At 42.6% G+C, this 21,101-nt stretch overlaps 1 pseudogene; it reads right to left on the minus strand.

The window, feature by feature from the left end:
* Nucleotides 1-4,978: 4,978 nt before the first annotated feature.
* On the minus strand, nucleotides 4,979-5,427 carry LOC110305121 (cytochrome c oxidase subunit 7B, mitochondrial pseudogene; annotated as a pseudogene).
* Nucleotides 5,428-21,101: the final 15,674 nt, after the last annotated feature.

Here is a 21,101-nt window from a genome sequence, read left to right on the forward strand (position 1 = left end):
CTGAACCAGTTTCTAGTCTAGACTCATGTCTGATTTGAGAACTTGCAAATAAAGCCAATTAAAATCTGCAAAAGGATATTTGTTGCAGCTTTTTTTCCCTTTAACACGGCACGTGGAATGTCTCAGATAAATGCAGCAAATGCATGTCATATTTTGGGCATATAGTTCAGGGGCTAGTTCTTATATGGCTAGGATATTTGTCCTAGGTAGGGTTTCTAGTGCTTCAGTGAATCACCATAACCAAAAACAAGTTAGAAAGGAAAAGGTTCACTTGGCTTACACTCCACAGCACTGTTAATCATAGAAGGAAGTCAGGACAGGAATTCAAATAGGACAGGAACCTAGAGGTGGAAGCTGATGCAAAGGTCACTGAGAGGTGCTGTCTACTTGTCTGCTGATTGGCTTCCCATGATTTGCTCAGCCTGCTTTCTTATAATTCCCAGTACTACCAGCCCAGAGATGACACCACACTCTATGGGCTGGGCCTTATTAATCACTAATTTAAGAAATGCCCTACAGGCTTGTCTATAGCCTAGTCTTATGGAGGCATTTTCTCAATTCAGATAATTCTTGGTTTGTATGGTAAGTTGATATAAGACTAGACAGCACAGGGCTGGTGAGATGGCTCAGTGGGTAAGAGCACCCGACTGCTCTTCCGAAGGTCCAGAGTTCAAATCCCAGCAACCACATGGTGGCTCACAACCATCCGCAACGAGATCTGGCGCCCTCTTCTGGAGTGTCTGAAGACAGCTACAGTGTACTTACATATAATAAATAAATCTTTAAAAAAAAAAAAAAAAAAGACTAGACAGCACAATGTTCAACTGCTGAATATACTTAGTGCCCATCATGGTAAATGTGATGGTCAAGGACATACACATTAAATTAAATCTTTGCTACTGCAAAATGGAAGTACAGTTTGAGATGTACCTTTTTCTGTCTTCTCTCATAGAAGTTATAAAGCATTAAATCAATTAATAAACTAACATGAAAAGTCCTAGGACCAGTCAGAGTTCTTATCTCATGAAGGTGAAAATTTTTAAATAGTTATTAAGAAATAACTGGAGCCGGGCGTGGTGGCACACGCCTTTAATCCCAGCACTCGGGAGGCAGAGGCAGGCGGATTTCTGAGTTCGAGGCCAGCCTGGTCTACAAATTGCGTTCCAGGACAGCCAGGGCTATGCTGAGAAACCCTGTCTCGAAAAACCAAAAAACATAAAAAATTATTTTCCTGATCAGGTGACTGATTGACAGGCCCAGCTGGATTAACTTTTTTTTTTTTTTTTTTTTTTTTTGAGACAGGGTTTCTCTGTGTTCCCCTGGATGTCCTGGAACTCACTTTGTAGACCAGGCTGTCCTCGAACTCAGAAATTCGCCTGCCTCTGCCTCCCAAGGGCTGGGATTAAAGGCGTGCGCCACCACTGCCCGGCTTGGGTTAACTCTTAAGAGAGGAGACAATAACTCTTAAGAGAGGAGACAATACTATGTAACGTGTTTATCTTCACAGGAGACCAGAATGTTACTTTTCTACTAGGGCCAGAGGATTCCATTCTTTTGACCAGAAGATAAGAGCTTTCCCTTCATGGACCTCAACAGAGCCTAGGCATCCCCACCTTTTCACAGGATAGTTTAAGGCCTAAAGAGTAGCAAAGCTAAGGCTTACCTTTCTAATGTTTATAGGGAAATGGGAGGTGGGGTCCACAGTTTCAGTGGCTTCAAAGACTGCTGGCATGTCCCACGGTCAGAAGTTTAGACCCTGAAATCATCCAGGAGTCATACCAGGAACTAGAGTCCTCCGGCCTCCAATATGATAAGGACACGGACATTTCTAGCTTCCGGCCTTGACAAGACTGGACCTTCTGCTTTCAGGGCTGTTGTAGGATTCCAAAGAAAGAGATGACGCTGAGGCTTCTTCAGGAAAACAGCATTAAAAAAATACATTTGAAAATATATATAATTTGCTTTGGGCTGATGAGATGGCTTGTGGGCGATGGTCGTGGGGAAATAAAGGGGGTGGGAGAGATGACCCTCGTCCCACCAGAGTTCCAGGACTCTGGGCAGGTGGAAGAGGGGGACTGCTGCAAGGTCTCCATGCTGCCCAGGTGGGCTTCCGGCTGTGGGAAGCCACGGAACTCCAGTCCACCGAGGTAGAGAGGGGACAGTCCAGGGTCCCTGGGCCTCATGGAGTCCAGGGATGACAGGTTCTAGCTCTTGGGCATCGCAGGATGTTGCTGGACACCTCGGACGAACTGAGAATGTGTGGGGCCCCCAGGACCTGGCTGGGTCTGCCCCAGGCCCTAAAGGAAAAGGGGCAGGGGAAGAAGGCACAGGGGAGAGTATGGCTAGCTCAGGCTGCTAGCTTGACGGTGGCTAGGGTTGGCTGGCTGCTGAGGCTAGAGAGCAAGAAGGCCTCCCGCTGGGCTCTTTAGGGGAAGGCCTATTCTGTTGTTCTAGCATGGGTCTTGATGAGCAGAGACAGAGACGTCCATGGTTTTAGAGCTTTATTGTAGAAAACAGGGAGAGAGAGTAAAGGTAGAGAAGTAGAGGCCAGCCATGGCCATGTGGAGAGAGGGAAGAAGGAGGGAAAGAAAGGGGGCAAAGAGAGAGAGAGAGAAGAGACTGGAGAAGCAAGAGAGGGAGGAGGGGCCAAGCAATCCCTTTTATAGTAGGCTGGGCTACCTTGCTGTTGCCAAGTAACTGTGGGGAGGAGCATATCTGACTATTGTCAGGTAACTGTGAGGGTGGAACCTGGACAGCCTACGTGACTGATGGCCACAGAAAGATGGAGTTGAGGGCTCATGGTGTCAGACGTTTGGGTCTAGGGGTATAGCTCACTGTTCCGTCCCTTGTAGGGTTTTCTACCGGGTTTCCAGAGTAAGCCTCGCTCAACCAGAACACAGACAGTTTTTCTCAGTCCCACAATGGCTCAATGGTTCAGAGCACGGACTACTCTTCCGAAAGGTCCTGAGTTCAAGTCCCAGAAACCACATGGTGACGTGGTGACTCACAACCATTCTTAACGAGATCTGATGCCCTCTTCTGGGGAGAGAGAGAGAGAGAGAGAGAGAGAGAGAGAGAGAGAGAGAGAGAGAGAGAGAGAGAGAGAGAGAGAGAGAGAGAGAGAGAGAGAGAGAGAAACTCTTGTTTTGTTTTTCGAGACAGGGTGTCCTAGAACTCACTTTGTAGACCAGGCTGGCCTTGAACTCAGAAATCTGCCTGCCTCTGCCTCCTGAGTGCTGGGATTGAAGGCATGTGCCACCACACCTGGCTGAAAAAAAGAACTCTTGTTTGTCTTCTTTAAGGGGAAAATTAGGGAACAAGCAGTACAGTAAAACAGGTATTTAAATAGGATAATGGGATTTTCCTTTTTGTCATCCATATGCAGTTACATACATTGTGAGGGGGATCCTGGATTACCAAGTAAGCAGTGTTGGCAAGAATAAGAGGGGAGCCGGGCGTGGTGGCACATGCCTTTAATCCCAGCACTTGGGAAGCAGAGGCAGGCAAATTTCTGAGTTTGAGGCCAGCCTGGTCTACAGACTGAGTTCCAGGACAGCTAGGGCTACACAGAGAAACCCTGTGTTGAAAAAACCAAAAAATAAAAACAAGTAAAAAAAAAAAATAAAAGAATGAGAGGGGAGGGCAGGGCTGCTTGTGAAGTGTGTCCGTCTTCATGTATGCAGAGAGAGCTCTCTGGCTTGCAGGTAGCCTGACTGGACACTGACCAGTCCACATGGCTGCCTTTGGATTTCCTTCCTCTGAGCCCTCTAGGGTTCCCTCCTCCTAATACCAGAGGGTCTGTGCCCTGACCTGCTCTATCGCCTGCCCCCATCACTGTGTATGCTTAGCAAGGGCTCTGGGAAAGAATCCATAGTGCCAAGAGAGAAAAGAATGGAAATTAAAATAAAGGACATGGGAGTGGGTATGTAGTTCAGTTGCTTGTATAGCCTGCACCGAGCACTGGGTCACATCACTGCATAAAAGCTGGTGTGGTGGTGCCACATGCCTGTAATTACAGCCATGGGGAGATGGGACAGGAAGATCAAAAGTCCAAGGTCATCCTCAGCTTCACAGAGCAGTCAGTGTTAGCCCAGGCTGCAGGAGACTCTGTATTTAAAAAAAAAAAAATGAAGAAAGAAGACAAAAATACTACATCACAGTCTCGAGGGGACTCCAAACAATTTTGCTATATTTACCAATTGGAGACAACTATCTGAGGAAAATAAAAAAGATTATCATGAAAAAATAAGATCTGAAACTGCCCACACCAACAATCATGGAAGTTACTCAGATAAAGATTGACAAGACAGGCAGGGTCCTTTGGCTCAGCTGCCCCTGAGAATCTAAAGCCTTAAATACACAAATGGGTTCAACGGTCAGGACTGGATAAGAAGAATAATAGAAGATTCATTGATCTGGGACCATTGTGCCAAGATCTACTGGTAAAGCTCTGGCTTGGGTTACAGTTTAATTAAGAGAACACAGAACTGTAAGAGTTGATATGATAATAAAAAGTGGAAGCTTACAAAGCTCTATATGGCAGAGCTGTGCTTAATTTACTATATTAATTATTGCTGTGGTAAGACACAATGACCAAGGCAACTTATAAAATAAAGTGTTTCACTGGGTTTATGGTATCAGAGGGCTAGAATCCAAGATACTGGAGCAAAAAAGCATGGTAGCAGAAACAGTTGAGGTCTTACATCTCTGCATGCAAGCAGAAGACAGAGAACACATTGGGAAAATGTCATGAGTCTTCAAACATCTCAAAGTCCACCTCCAGTGACATCCTTACTCCAGCAAGGCCACATCTCTGAATCCTCCCTAAGCAGCCATAAACTAGGGACCAAGTACTCAAGAGCCCAAGACTTATGAGGCACACATCATTCAAATCATCACATTCACTTACGTTTTGTGGGAATAAATACTATTTGTCTTAGGGTTTCATTACTGTGAAGAGTCATCGTGACCAAGGCAATTCTTTTTTTTTTTAAGGTACTTTATTTCTTTATTTGTTCTTCAATCTGCCATAGTATAATGAGTACATGATTCTTTGACTTGGCATTCACTTATGAGTTGGTTTTATACAATTCCTTGATTATTGTACCAGCTGGCATGACTACTGATCTCTCCATTCCTTTGGGGTGACTCTGCCAACAGGGGACATGTTCCATTCTATTCCAATTTGTGGAGCTGTATATGTCCATGTAGAAACACAGAAGATGGCTCCACCTGCTAATATAGCATTCCCATATTTGCCATGGAAACTAGGTGTCCTCTTCTGGTGGTTCTGCCTTGCCACTACTTGCTGAATGCTTAGAACTTGGAGATGGCTTAGTGCGTTTTTGGCTAAGGGCAACATCGCGGAGACGAAGATGGAACTGTGGCGACTATGCTGCTGCCTTGGTGCAAATTCACCCCAGCTACCCTTGCAGAGTCCTGAAAAACCCAAGGCAACTCATATAAAGGAAAACATTTAATTGGGGCTCACTTACAGTTTCAGAGGTTTGGTCCATCATCATCACAGTGGAAAGCATGGCAGCCCACAGGCAGACATGGTGCCGGAGGAGCTGAGAGCTCTATGTCCTGATCCAATGGCAGCTAGGAGGAGGTTCTGGATCACACTGGCCAGACTTGAATATATATATGAGACCTCAAAGCCCCACCCCATAGTGAAACACTTCCTCTAACAAGGCTACACCTCCTCCATAAGGCCATACCTCCTAATAGTGTCACTTCCCAGGGGCCAAGCATATTCAAACCAGTATTTCAAGTTGGAAAAGATTTTCCCAGTCTAGCACTGGAAACAAGGTCTAGGTGTTGCTACAGTCTCTGACCAGCAGAAAAGAAGTGACAAAACCGATGTCCTTCTCAAAGCAGTTTATTCAGGAACTTTACAATGTGCAGGAAAAAAGAATGCCCCAACCTCTCTCAGCCATCCCCTTTATCCCCTCTCGTCCACTCCCTATCACCCCAGTCCACGTAGGCATAGATCATCGGCTCAGGACTACATTTGTCACATCATCCAATCTTACATCATGGCGCATCTGTGCAATGCAGCTCAAGGTACGTGGCTATCTTGAGGGATATGAGGAAGTCAGGTGCCAGTCATAAGACTTGGCAGCAGTCCCAGGCACCATCTTGGGGCCGTGGCCACACCCGCTCCTCACATCTCCCCCTTATTCTTTAAATTGGCAGAAAGAATGTCTGTCTTAGGTTACCCCCCGCAACAATGCTCTTTACCTGTCATTGGAAGACAGACAGCAGTGGTCTGGTCCCTGTCTTAGGTTGGTAACAAGTCCAGGGATTCTTACCCGTCATTGACTACTTCTCTAGCATGCCAAGCCACACTTGAGGAGATTGTCACATCTCCACAGCTGCAAAGGCTTGTATCAACAGAGCTTGAGCCCTGCGATGGTGATGTTGCATGTGGCAGATGCACCAAAAGGCCAGGACACTTATGAGCACACAGCACAGTGGCAATCCACCAATACCGGCCCATTCCTTCAGGTGTGACATAGCAGTGGCAATCTAATTTGCAAGTCCTTCAGCCATGGATACCTCCACCCGAGTGGAATTGATATGGACTATCCCAAAATCTCTATTGGGTCTAAACAAGGTCATAACCGAAGGGGCCTGTATGGGCCATGGTAACAATCTAGGCATTCTGATCACAATAGCTAAAGAAAACATAGAAGCATTCCAACCAACACATACTATAAAAACAACTATCCTCCTTACATTCTACAACATCATCAAAATAACTACCATTATAAACTAAAAATACAAAAGGAGGCCAAATACAGACTCAAATTATACAGATCCATTCCAATAAAAGCTAGCATTTCCCCACGCCCCCCCCCATCAACATACATCTGTACAACTCCCAATTTATCCCACACAACAGCCAAACATTAAAGGGATTGCTTGCCCCTCTCTGGGCTGGATTTTGATACATCCAATTAAACCCTAAAAACATTTGACTATGACTGGTACTAATATAAGGGGAAAAGGTAAAATATTTTTTCATGGCACACACAGCTTTCCTAGACTGGCAGCCGGTCCATGGGGGCAGCGAATCTCGAATACCCCTACAAAAGGGGGCCCATCGTAGATCTCCAGTCATCACTGCAGGCAGCATCATCACCCCCAGAAGGAGCTTCATCAGGGAAACTCTGTCCATCTTGAACTACCCTCGTCAATCACTCCAGAACCCACAGCGGCTGGCGATGATCCTGTGGAAACACACAAACAGACCCTCTCACTCAGACCAACACAGGATCGGGCCCACGCCATTGTCGACTCAGAACATCCTTTCACATGACTGTGCCTTTGTAGGATGCCTTGGGATTGGCAAACCGTTCTGCAGCAGTCAAATCATTTTTATCTTTATTCAAAAAATTCAAGGTAAAGAGAGCAATGACTAATTTCTCCCTAGGAGTAGCGCCAGAGGCTACTCCCCCTTTCTGTTTTATTAGACACTCTTTCAGAGTGGGATGGGCTCTTTCAATGATGCCCTGGCCCTGAGGATTGTAGGGTATACCGTGCACCAAGCGGACACCCATCATTTTACAAAGGGAAACAAAAGAAGCTGAAGTATAAGTAGGTCCATTATCAGTCTTAAGCTCTCTGGGCTGACCCCATGCACCCTATGCCTCAAAGCAATGGTCAATGACATGGCATGCCTTATCACCAGTATGCAGGGAGGCAAACAACACCCCAGAGGCTGTATCTACAGAAACATGAACAAATTGCAGTTTACCAAATTCTGAAAAATGAATCACATCCATTTGCCAAATGTGGAGAGGAAGCAGGCCGCAAGGGTTTACTCCCACACTTGCCTGAGGCAATAGGGGGCACAGGCTTTGCAAGCCGTAACAATATCTCTTGCCTCTGCTCTAGTAATATGAAATCAAGAAGAAAGTGTTTTGGAATTCACATGAAACTGTGAATGAAATTCACAAGCCAGTTCTACAGGTGTTTGAATCAAAAAGGCAGAAGCAGCTCTAGCAGCTTTATCAACCAAATCATTGCCCTCTGCTAAAGAGCCAGGCAAACCTGTATGAGCTCGAATGTGTTGGACAAAAATGGAGAACTTCTATTTAAAATTAAGTATTGCAATTTAACAAATCCCCTATAGTGGATCGAAAATTCACCTTCCCCACCACTTCCAGCACTGCTAACGAATTAACCACATACTGACTATCTGAAATTAAATTAAAAGATTCAGAATACAATTCAAAAACTTTTATAACAATCTGCAACTCAATAACTTGGGGAGAAGCAGGGGGAAACTGTAAAATTACTAGCGTGGAGCCATGGACCAAATATGCTCCACAGCCTGTTTTAGATCCATCTGTAAAAATTAAAGGGGCATCAGGCACTGGCACTCGAGAAGTAATTCATGGAAAAACAACTGGATGAGCTGTAATCAGCTGCAAAATGGGATCCTTAGGGAAATGATTATCCATCTTCCCCACAAAGCTACATCCCAAAATTGCCAAATCATCAACTGATAATACTGATAATACTTCTATTTGCTTCATATTATATGGAACAATCAATTCCTGAGGGGGATTGCCAAAATATTGAATATATTGTTGTAGGCCAATCAAGGCCAATTGTGCTACTGAGGCAGGGTAATAAGACAAGATTTTTGTGGGTGAAATCTTGGGATGTATCCATAGCAAAGGGGCGCCCTGCCAGAGGACTCCAGTAGGCTGGGTCTCTGAGGGCAGGATGCACAAAATAATAGGACTGAACAGATCTCTTTTTTTGTTAAATAATTTTCTTTATTATGTATTTTCCTCATTTACATTTCCAATGCTATCCCAAAAGTCCCCCATACCCTCCCCCGACTCCCCTACACCCCCACTCCCACTTCTTGGCCCTGGGGTTCCCCTGTACTGAGGCATATAAAGTTTGCACGACCAATGGGCCTCTCTTTCCACTGATGGCCAGCTAGGCCATCTTCTGATACATATGCAGCTAGAGACACGAGCTCCAGGGGATACTGGTTAGTTCATATTGTTGTTCCACCTATAGGGCTGCAAATCCCTATAGCTCCTTGGATACTTTCTCTAGCTCCTCCATTGGGGGCCCTGTGATCCATCCAATAGCTGACTGTGAGCATCCACTTCTGTGTTTGCTAGGCCCCGGCATAGTCTCACACGAGACAGCTATATCAGGGTCCTTTCAGCAAAATCTTGAAGTGTATGCAATGGTGTCTGCGTTTGGCGGCTGATTATAGGCTGGATCCCCGGATATGGTAGTCTTTAGATGGTCCATCCTTTTGTCTCAGCTCCAAACTTTGTCTCTGTAACTCCCTCCATGGGTGTTCTGTTCCCAATTCTAAGAAAGGGCAAAGTGTCCAGACTTTGGTCTTCAAACTTCTTGAGTTTCATGTGCTTTGTATCTTGTATCTTGGGTATTCTAAGTTTCTGGGCTAATATCCACTTATCAGTGAGTACATATCATGTGAGTTCTTTTGTGATTGGGTTACCTCAACAGGATGATGCCATTCAGGTCCAACCATTTGCCTAGGAATTTCATAAATTCATTCTTTTTAATAGCTGAGTAGTACTCCATTGTGTAAATGTACCACATTTTCTGTATCCACTCCTCTGTTGAGGGACATCTGGGTTGTTTCCAGCTTCTGGCTATTATAAATAAGGCTGCTATGAACATAGTGGAGCATGTGTGCCTTCTTACCGGTTGGGACATCTTCTGGATATATGCCCAGGAGAGGTATTGCAGGAACTTCCTGTAGTACTATGTACAATTTTCTGAGGAACCGCCAGACTGATTTCCAGAGTGGTTGTACAAGCTTGCAATCCCACCAAAAATGGAAGTGTTCCTTTTTCTCCACATCCTCACCAGCATCTGCTGTCAGCTGAATTTTGATCTTAGCCATTCTGACTGGCGTGAGATGGAATCTCAGGGCTGTTTTGATTTGAATTTCCCTGATGATTAAGGATGCTGAACATTTTTTCAGGTGCTTCTCAGCTATTCAGTATTCCTCGGATGAGAATTCTTTGTTTAGTTCTGAGCCCCATTTTTAACGGGGTTATCTGATTTTCTGGAGTCCACCTTCTTCAGTTCTTTATATATATTAGATATTAGTCCCCTATCTGATTTAGGATAGGTAAAAATCCTTTCCCAGTCTGTTGGTGGCCCTTTTGTCTTATTGACGGTGTCCTTTGCCTTACAGAAGCTTTGCAATTTTATGAGGTCCCATTTGTCAATTCTCGATCTTACAGCATAAGCCATTGCTGTTCTATTCAGGAAATTTTTTCCCCTGTGCCCATATCTTCGAGGCTTTTCCCCACTTTCTCCTCTATAAGTTTCACTGTCTCTGGTTTTATGTGGAGTTCCTTGATCCACTTAGATTTAACCTTAGTACAAGGAAATAGGAATGGATCAATTCGCATTCTTCTACATGTTAACCGCCAGTTGTGCCAGCACCATTTGTTGAAAATGCTGTCTTTTTACCACTGGGTGGTTTTAGCTCCCTTGTCAACGATCAAGTGACCATAGGTGTGTGGGATCATTTCTGGGTCTTCAATTCTATTCCATTGATCAACTTGTCTGTCACTATACCAGTACCATGCAGTTTTTATCACAATTGCTCTGTAGTACAGCTTTAGGACAGGCATGGTGATTCCACCAGAGGTTTTTTTATCATTGAGAAGAGTTTTGCTATCCTAGGTTTTTGGTTATTCCAGATGAATTTGCAAATTGCACTTTCTAATTCATTGAAGAATTGAGTTGGAATTTTGATGGGGATTGCATTGAATCTGTAGATTGCTTTTGGCGAGATAGCCATTTTTACTACATTGATCCTGCCAATCCATGAGCATGGGAGATCTTTCCATCTTCTGAGATCTTCTTTAATTTCTTTTTTCAGAGACTTGAAGTTCTTTTCATACAGATCTTTCACTTCCTTAGTTAGTCATGCCAAGGTACTTTATATTATTTGTGACTATTGTGAAGGGTGTTGTTTCCCTAATTTCTTTCTCAGCCTGTTTATTCTTTGTGTAGAGAAAGGTCATTGACTTGTTTGAGTTAATTTTATATCCAGCCACTTCAGCGAAGCTGTTTATCGGGTTTAGGAGTTCTCTGGTGGAATCTTTAGGGTCACACATATATACTATCATATCATCTGCAAAAAGTGATATTTTGACTTCTTCCTTTCCAATTTGTATCCCCTTGATCTCCTTTTGTTGTCGAATTGCTCTGGCTAGGACTTCAAGTACAATGTTGAATAGGTAGGGAGAAAGTGGGAAGCCTTGTCTAGTCCCTGATTTTAGTGGGATTGCTTCCAGCTTCTCACCATTTACTTTGATGTTGGCTACTGGTTTGCTGTAGATTGCTTTTATCATGTTTAGGTATGGGCCTTGAATTCCTGATCTTTCCAAGACTTTTATCATGAATGGGTTTTGGATTTTGTCAAATGCTTTCTCTGAATCTAACGAGATGATCATGTGGTTTTTGTCTTTGAGTTTGTTTATATATTGGATTATGTTGATGGATTTACATATATTAAACCATCCCTGCATCCCTGGAATAAAACCTACTTGGTCAGGATGGATGATTGTTTTGATGTGTTCTTGGATTCGGTTAGCAAGAACTTTATTGAGGATTTTTGCATAGATATTCATAAGGGAAAATGGTCTGAAGTTCTCTATCTTTGTTGGATATTTCTGTGGTTTAGCATTCGGTTAGCAAGAACTTTATTGAGGATTTTTGCATAGATATTCATAAGGGAAATTGGTCTGAAGTTCTCTATCTTTGTTGGATATTTCTGTGGTTTAGGTATCAGAGTAATTGTGACTTCATAGAATAAATTGGGTAGAGTACCTTCTGCTTCTATTTTGTGGAATACTTTGTGCAGAACTGGAATTAGATCTTCTTTGAAGGTCTGATAGAACTCTGCACTAAACCCATCTGGTTCTGGGCTTTTTTTTGGTTGGGAGACTATTAATGACTGCTTCTATTTCTTTAGAGGATATAGGACTGTTTAGATCATTAACTTGATCCTGATTTAACTTTGGTACCTGGTATCTGTCTAGAAATTGGTCCATTTCATCCAGGTTTTCCAGTTTTGTTGAGTATAGGCTTTTGTAGAAGGATCTGATGTTGTTTTGGATTTCTTCAGGATCTGTTGTTATGTCTCCCTTTTCATTTCTGATTTTGTTAATTAGGATGCTGTCCCTGTGCCCTCTAGTGAGTCTGGCTAAGGGTTTATATACCTTGTTGATTTTCTCAAAGAACCAGCTCCTCATTTGGTTGATTCTTTGAATAGTTCTTCTTGTTTCCACTTGGTTGATTTTGCCCCTGAGTTTGATTATTTCCTGCCTTCTACTCCTCTTGGGTGAATTTGCTTCCTTTTGTTCTAGAGAGAGCTTTTTGGTGTGTTGTCAAGCTGCTAGTGTGTGCTCTCTCTAATTTCTTTTTGGAGTCCCTCAGACCTATGAGTTTTCCTCTTAGAAATGCTTTCATAGTGTCCCATAAGTTTGGATATGTTGTGGCTTCATTTTCATTAAACTCTAAAAAGTCTTTAATTTCTTTCTTTATTCCTTCCTTGCCTGAGGTATCATTGAAAAAAGTGTTGTTCAGTTTCCATGTGAATGTTGGCTTTCTATTATCTATGTTGTTATTGAAGATCAGCCTTAGTCCATGGTGATCTGATAGGATGCATGGGATGATTTCAATATTTTTGTATCTGTTGAGGCCTGTTTTGTGACCAATTATATTGTCAGTTTTGGAGAAGGTACCATGAGGTGCTGAGAAGAAGATATATCCTTTTGTTTTAGGATAAAATGTTCTGTAGATATCTCTTAAATCCATTTTTTTTGTTTCATAACTTCTGTTAGTTTCACTGTGACCCTGTTTAGTTTCTGTTTCCACGATTTGTCCATTGATGAAAGTGGTGTGTTGAAATTTCCCACTATTATTGTGTGAGGTGCAATGTGTGCTTTGAGCTTTACTAAAGTTTCATTAATGAATGTGGCTGCCCTTGCATTTGGAGAATAGATATTCATAATTGAGAGCTCCTCTTGGAGGATTTTACCTTTGATGAGTATGAAGTGTCCCTCCTTGTCTTTTTTGATAACTTTGGGTTGGAAGTCGATTTTATTCGATCTTAGAATGGCTACTCCAGCTTGTTTCTTCAGACCATTTGCTTGGAAAATTGTTTTTCAGCCTTTCACTCTGAGGTAGTATCTGTCTTTTTCCCTGAGATGGGTTTCCTGTAAGCAGCAAAATGTTGGGTTCCATTTGTGTAGCCACTCTGTTAGTCTATGTCTTTTTATTGGGGAATTGAGTATATTGATATTAAGAGATATTAAGGAAAAGTGATTGTTGCTTCCTATTATTTGTGTTGTTAGAGTTGGCATTCTGTTCTTGTGGCTGTCTTCTTTTAGGTTTGTTGAAGGATTACTTTCTCTTTTTTTCTAGGACGTGGTTTCTGTCCTTGAATTGTTTTTTTTTTTTCTGTTATTATCCTTTGAAGGGCTGGATTCGTGGAATGATAATGTGTGAATTTGGTTTTGTCGTGGAATACTTTGGTTTCTCCTTCTATAGTAATTGAAAGTTTGGCTGGGTATAGTAGCCTGAGCTGGCATTTGTGTTCTCTTAGTGTCTGTATAACATCTGTCCAGGATCTTTTGGCTTTCATAGTCTCTGGTGAAAAGTCTGGTGTAATTCTGATAGGCCTGCCTTTATATGTTACTTGACCTTTTTCCCTTACTGCTTTTAGTATTCTATCTTTATTTAGTCCATTTGTTTTTCTGCTTATTATGTGTCAGGAGGAATTTCTTTTCTGGTCCAGGCTATTTGGAGTTCTGTAGGCTTCTTGAATGTTCATGGGCATCTCTTTCTTTAGGTTTGGGAAGTTTTCTTCTATTATTTTGTTGAACTTATTTGCTGGCCCTTTAAATTGAAAAATCTTCATTCTCATCTACTCCTATTATCCGTAGGTTTTTTCTTCTCATTGTGTCCTGGCTTTCCTGGATGTTTTGAGTTAGGATCTTTTTGCATTTTGCATTTTCTTTGATTGTTGTGTGGAGTTCTCTATGGAATCTTCTGCCCCTGAGATTCTCTCTTCCATCTCTTGTATTCTGTTGCTGATGCTCGCATCTATGGTTCCAGATTTCTTTCCTAGGTTTTCTATCTCTAGCATTGCCTCATTTTGGGTTTTCTTTATTGTGTCTACTTTGCTTTTTAGGTCTAGTATGGTTTTGTTCATTTTCATCACCTGTTTGGATGTGTTTTCCTGTTTTTCTTTAAGGACTTCTACCTGTTTGGTTGTGTTTTCCTGTTTTTCTTTAAGGACTTATAACTCTTTAGCAGTGTTCTCCTGTATTTCTTTAAGTGAGTTATTAAAGTCCTTCTTCGTGTTCTTTGCCATCATCATGAGATATGTTTTTAAATCCGGGTCTAGCTTTTTGGGTGTGTTGGGGTGCCCAGAACTGGGTGAGGTGGGAGTGCTGCGTTCTGATGATGGTGAGTCGTCTTGGCTTCTGTTAGTAAGATTCTTATGTTTGCCTCTCACCATCTGGTAATCTCTGGAGTCAGTTGTTATAGTTGTCTCTGGTTAGAGCTTGTTCCTCTTGTGATTCTGTTAGTCTCTACCAGCAGACCTGGGAGACTAGCTCTCTGATGAGTTTCAGTGGTCAGAGCACTCTCTGCCTGCAAGCTCTCCTCTTGCAGGGAAGGTACCCAGATATCTGGCGTTCGAACCTGCCTCCTGGCAGAAGTTGTGTTCCACTCACCAGAGGTCCTAAGATCCCGTGGAGTGTGCTCTGGGGACCTTGGGGGTGTCCTCAGACTCCACACCCAAGGTAACCCGGTGGACCGGAAGGGCAGATCTCTTCCCTTTAATGCTGCTGTTTGAATACCCTTTTCGAACAAACTTAATGCTACGTGGGCAGAATCAGTAAGCTGCCAGGAAGAATTTAATTCTATATCTCCCGGTAAAATATCATATAATGTTTGTAATTGTTTGTTGGTTAGGCCTAAATAGGGACGTACCCACTGTATATCCCCCAATAGCTTTTGAAAATCATTCCATGTCAGAATCTGAATTTTCTGGTAAATAATTCACCACTTTTCCTTTCTGAACCTTTTCCGCGGCTACAACCAATTGATTTTCTTTTAATTTTTGGATCACTACACTATATGTGTGCTCCAACATCTCCTCTGTGGGTGCAGCAAGAAGTATATCATCCATATAGTGATAACACTTCAACCTAGGAAATTGATCTCTTACCCCTTTAAGAGCAGAATCTACATAAAGTTGACACATGGTAGGGCTATTAGCCATGCCTTGAGGCAAAACAACCCTTTCAAATCTCTTATCAGGCTCAACATGATTAATAGAGGGCACTGTAAAAGCAAATCTGACTGCATCCTGGGGATGCAATGGAATAGAAAAAATAACAATCCTTAATATCTAAAATAATTAAAGGCCAATTTCTAGGTAAGGCAGAAGGAAGGGGTAATCCCCTCTGTACAGGTCCCATAATTACCATTTGTTTATTAATTTCTCTCAAATCATGTAATAACCTCCATTTTCCCGACCTTTTCTTGATAATAAAAATCAGGGTATTCCAGGGGGAAGTAGAGGGTCTGATATGGCCTAGGTTCAACTGTTCCCTAACCAGCTCTTGTGCTGCTGTTAATTTCTCTGAGGGTAGTGGCCACTGAGGAACCCACACTGGTTCCTCAGTCTTCCAAGTAATGGGTAGAGTTCCCTCAGTGGCCCCTAGGAAAAACCCAAACCGGCTCAGTCATTCTTCCTCTCAACTGGTATCGGGGATAGTCTACTTTGTAAATAGCGACCCAAACCTTTACCAGGCTTATATCCTGAATGCAACATCATTCACTGGGCTTGGGTGCTATATGATCCTTCATTGGTCAGTTTAAAACCCATCCTTTTCATCAAATCATGCCCCCATAATTAAATAGGGATGGGCAGCACATAGGGCTGGAAATGCCCTGAATGCCCTTCCTCGTCACGCCAACTTAGATGGTGAGAACTCATTTCTGGCATCTGAGCATATCCAAGTCCTCTCAAGGTTTGCTCTGATCGCTGACGTGGCCAACCAGAGGGCCAATTGTTGATGCTGATGATGCTGTGATCTGTGCCAGTGTCCAACAGCCCAGAAATAGATTTTCCCTCTATTATAAGCTGCAATAAATGTCTTTCATCTAAATCTAGGGAGCAAAAAATGGCAGAAGTGCCAGTAGAGCCAAATCCCTTGTCCCCTCTTTCTTCCTCCTTATCTGGGAACTGAGAATGACAACTAGGTAATAAAAGCAACTGAGCTATGCGATCTCCGGGGGAGATGGCTACTATGCCCCTAGGTGAAGAGACCATGATCTTGACTTGTCCTGTATAATCTGAATCTATGACTCCAGGATGGACTATCAGGCCCTGCATTGTTACAGAGCTCCTTCCTAAGATCAACCCTACTGTATCTGCTGGTAGAGCGCCTTTGAAATCTGAATCCACCAGCTGGACCCCTATATATGGGGTTAATACGAGTCGGGTGGCACATCTAGGTACCCTTCAAGCAGTATTAATTGGATGTGCTAAATATGAACCAGTAAGATTCCTTAATGCCACAGTGTAGAATAATAGCTGTGCTGCTGGTAGGAACAAATTCTCTGTGTGGTAGCCATACATAAAGCTCAGACTTTGGCTTATAGGAAAAGCCAGGAAGTGTCACCCAACTATTGAACTAGAGAATTTCCACTTGAGAAATATCTGTTATCTTGTTATGAGCCATTAAGGAAAGATACCCCTCTGAATGAAAGAAATAAAATAATCTTATACATTGAAGTGCCTGTACTATCTTGGGTGATGTCAGAGAGTTAGTCTAATGGGGAAGTCGGGACCCAGAAGAGTTCCATAATAGGATGAAATGGCTCACACAAGAATGTGCTCCTTGGGCTGGAGAGATGGCTCAGTGGTTAAGAACACTGGCTCTTCTTCCAGAGGTCCTGAGTTCAATTCCCAGCAACCACATTGTGGCTCATAACCATCTGTAATGGGATCCAGTGCCCTCTTCTTGTGTGTGTAAAGACAGTGACAGTGTACTCACATACATGAAATAAATAAATCTTAAAGCAAACAAACAAAAAAACACCCTGTAAGAAAGTGTTCCTTGAGGAAAGCAAAGAGACCCATAAATATGGAGATTCTTTTCTCCTCATACTGACTTTGGATCTGTATGGGGACCTGAGAGATTCTACAAATAACTCAACTGATGACGCAAAGCCCCTGGGTTTGTGATTGGTGATTATATACAATATGGAGTAACTTAGAATAGGGCATAGCCTGACTCCAACAACTGGGTGTGAGAAATAAGGTGTTCAAATAGTTTACTAGACCTTAATCTTCATTCCTCAAAACATTCTTAGCCCTATTTAATGAGAATTTAGGCTAAATAGGGACCAATGAATAATTATAGATTCTTCAAGTTACAGTCCTTCCAAAAGAGTTATAAGGCTTGTATGATTTTATTTTGGTGGTGGGGGATGGAATCTGACTCCCCTCTTACTAATTTATATCCTATAATCTGGTGGGAAATGTAAGGTTCTGTTTGCTAATTCATCTCCTTAGATTCCCTTCAAAGGATCCCACTGATTAGCACATGACTACAACAGTAGGTGGAATCTAATTTCCCAACGTTCACACTTCCCTTTGATGGAATTTTTATTTAGTAGACGCTGGAGGATTGACTTGACCTCTAATTCAGAATGCAGGAGGAAGGAGGTGGGGGCAAGGGCCACAGCAGAGCAATGACCCTGTTGTTGACCTGTCACAGAACAGGATCATGAAAAATGGAGGGATTGATTGGTGACACACCAATCCCAGGCAAGATGTCCAGGAAAGCAGGGCTCAGTGTGAGTTTAAGGAAGTGTTGCTTGATGATTAAATCAAGGTATCTGAAGCTAGACCCAGCTTTCTGCCCTCCTCCAAGGAAGATGGAGCTTAAGAAGAAGGCTTAGTTTGTCTGGTATGAGCTAAGAATGGCAAAGGGACAGCTTCAATCTAGACTCTGGGTCCTAAAGTTACATAGGCAGAACTGAGATGACTTCACATCCTGGTGGTGGCAGCACATGCCTTTAGTCCCAGAACTTGGGAGGCAGAAATGGGTGGATCTTTGAATTGGAGTACAGCCTGGTCTACAGAGCAAGTTCCAGGACAGCCAGGGTTACACAGAGAAACCCTGTCTTGGAGGGACAAAAAAGATGATTTTCACAAGAATCCAGCTCCACAAAATGTTCAATTTTCCAAAGCACACGAGTTATGTGCAGTTCTGCTTCCAAAAACAAACACAAAGCCTGTCGGTGGTGCCTGTCAGTGGTGCATGCCTTTATAATCAGGAGGCAGAGACAGGTGGATCTCTGAGTTGGAGTCCACCCTGGTCTACAGAGTCCCAAAACAAGCAGAGATTCACAGGAAAATTCTGCTTCAAAAAAACAAAACAAACAAGCAAACAAACCCAAATAGAAACAAAAAAAAACCCCTCAGGTATAAAATAATGTATTCAGTGTGTCTGGATGCAATTTAAGTTATACATTATGCCCTTGCCAAGAAATCTACAAATGTGGGGCTGGAAAGATAGCTCAGAGGTGAGGAGCGCTTGCAGCTTTTCGAGGGGACCTGAGTTTCATTTCTAGTACCCAAGTCAGGTGGCTCACAACTGCCTGTACTGCTAACTCCAAGGGGATCTAGTCTTCTGAATTCTGCAGGTATCCACACAATATGTGAACTTTCTCTCTCTCTCTCTCTCTCTCTCTCTCTCTCTCTCTCTCTCTCTCTCTCTCTCACACACACACACACACACACACACACACACACACACACACACACACACTCACACATGTACACATACACACACATTCACATACATGCACATTCACACACTCACAAGTAAAAAATAAAAGTCTATAAATAGGCTTGGGCTACAGCTCAGTGGGTAAAATACTTGCTGCCTAAGCCTCATGAACTGAGTTCAGTCCTCAGCATCCATATGGTGGAAGCAGAGAAGTGACTCTCATAAGATGTCCTCTGACCTACACACATGCACACATGCACACACACAAACACACTAAATAAATATATAGATAATATCTTATTAAAAATGGTCTATGAATAACTCAGTAACTCAAAAAAAGATTTAAGATAGAAGATAGATGTGATCCTCAAAAATTTCAGCATGTTCACGGGAATCCAGCCCTAGACCAAATGTGATGAGGCTGGTAAGAATGAAGCCGCAGGAATAACTGTCCTTGCATTGTTACTGGCTGCACGCTGTGGGACAGGGTCTCTCACAGAGCTCCAGTCATGCAATAATAGCTATAATCCTGGAAACTAGGGGAGTTGTACGTAAATTCACAACTGTGCTTAGAGCCAACAGCTTTATAAAGTGTGTTCTTATAAAGTGTGTACTTATAGTGTGTACTTATAAAGTGTGTTCTTATAATGTGTGTACTTGCAACTGTGTACTTATGAAGTGTGTAGTTATAAAGTATGTACTTATAAAGTGTGTGTTTTTTTAAAGATTTATTTATTTATTATATGCAAGCATACTGTAGCTGTCTTCAGACACCCCAGAAGAGGGCATCAGATCTCATTATGGATGGTTGTGAGCCACCATGTGGTTGCTGGGATTTGAACTCAGGACCTTCGGAAGAGCAGTCGGTGCTCTTAACCGCTCAGTCATACATATCTCATGCCCATTCTTTTTTTTTTTTTTTAATAGCTATCATAGATGGCAACTTTTAATTTGTGTGTGTGTGTGTGTCGAGACAGGGTTTCTCTGTGTAGCCCTGACTGGCCTGGAACTTACTTTATAGACCAGGCTGGCCTCGAACTCAGAAATCCGCCTGCCTCTGCTTCCCGAGTGCTGGGATTAAAGGTGTGCGCCACCATGCCTGGCTAACTTTTAATTTTTTAAGGTAGACTTGATTGTTTTAAAAAATGTCACTGGTAATTTCCTTTTCCTTTTTTTTTTTTTTTAAGATTTTTGTTTTGTTTTGTTTTGTATGTGAATACATTGTGGTTCTCCTGGGACACACCAGAGGAGAGCGTCAGATCCTAATACAGATGATTGTGAGCCACCATGTGATTGCTGGGAATTGAACTCAGGACCTCTGGAAGAAGAGCCAGTGCTCTTAACTGCTGAACCATCTCTCCAGCCCATTAAGCATGTTTTTTATAAATTGTGTCCTTATAAAGTATGTACTTATAAAGTGTGTTCTTATAAAGTGTGTAGTGGATAATCTGTGTAGTTGCAAACTGTGTACTTATAAAGTGTGTTCTTAGCAGGGCATGGTGGTGCACGCCTTTAATCCCAGCACTCGGGAGGCAGAGGCAGGCGGATTTCTGAGTTCGAGGCCAGCCTGGTCTACAAAGTGAGTTCCAGGACGGCCAGGGCTACACAGAGAAACCCTGTCTCGAAAAACCAAAATAAATAAATAAATAAATAAATAAATAAATAAATAAATAAATAAATAAAGTGTGTTCTTATAAAGTGTGTACATGAAGTGCCATGCTGAGTGTGCGGAGCCATTTCACTTTCTCTCAGAAATAATCCTCTGAGGAAATTACCACCATTATCTCCATCCTATAAAGAGGAAAAGAGAGGCTTGATGCATTTCAGAACTCTCCTGAGTCCTCTCACAACCGCAAGCGGGGAAAATCCACAGCCTTCATTACCACATTTGAGTCGGCGTCTTACAGTTGATACTTGATATCTTGAATATAACATTTGTATTTAAGTAAAAGAGGAAAGGCCGGAGTAAGCCGAATGGTGAACGTGCCCATTGTACTGGGTAAGAATCTTCGGTTACTCAGCATGCTTGGATAAAGGCCTGGTGGTCATCGTGGTGCACTCGGGAGGCAGAGACTGGTGGATCTCTGAGTTTGAGTACAGCCTGGTCTACAGATCGAGTCCTAGGACAGTCGGGGCTAGAGAAGAAACTCTGTCTTGGAGGAATAAAAGTTAACTTCACAAGAATCCAGCCCCACAAAATGTTCAGTTATGCAAAGCTCATATGGACACAAAACAGGATAACAGTGATTG

The sequence above is a fragment of the Mus caroli genome, unplaced genomic scaffold (genome assembly GCF_978045245.1).
Source record: "Mus caroli unplaced genomic scaffold, Mus_caroli_1 scaffold_1, whole genome shotgun sequence".
NCBI lineage: Eukaryota > Metazoa > Chordata > Mammalia > Rodentia > Muridae > Mus > Mus caroli.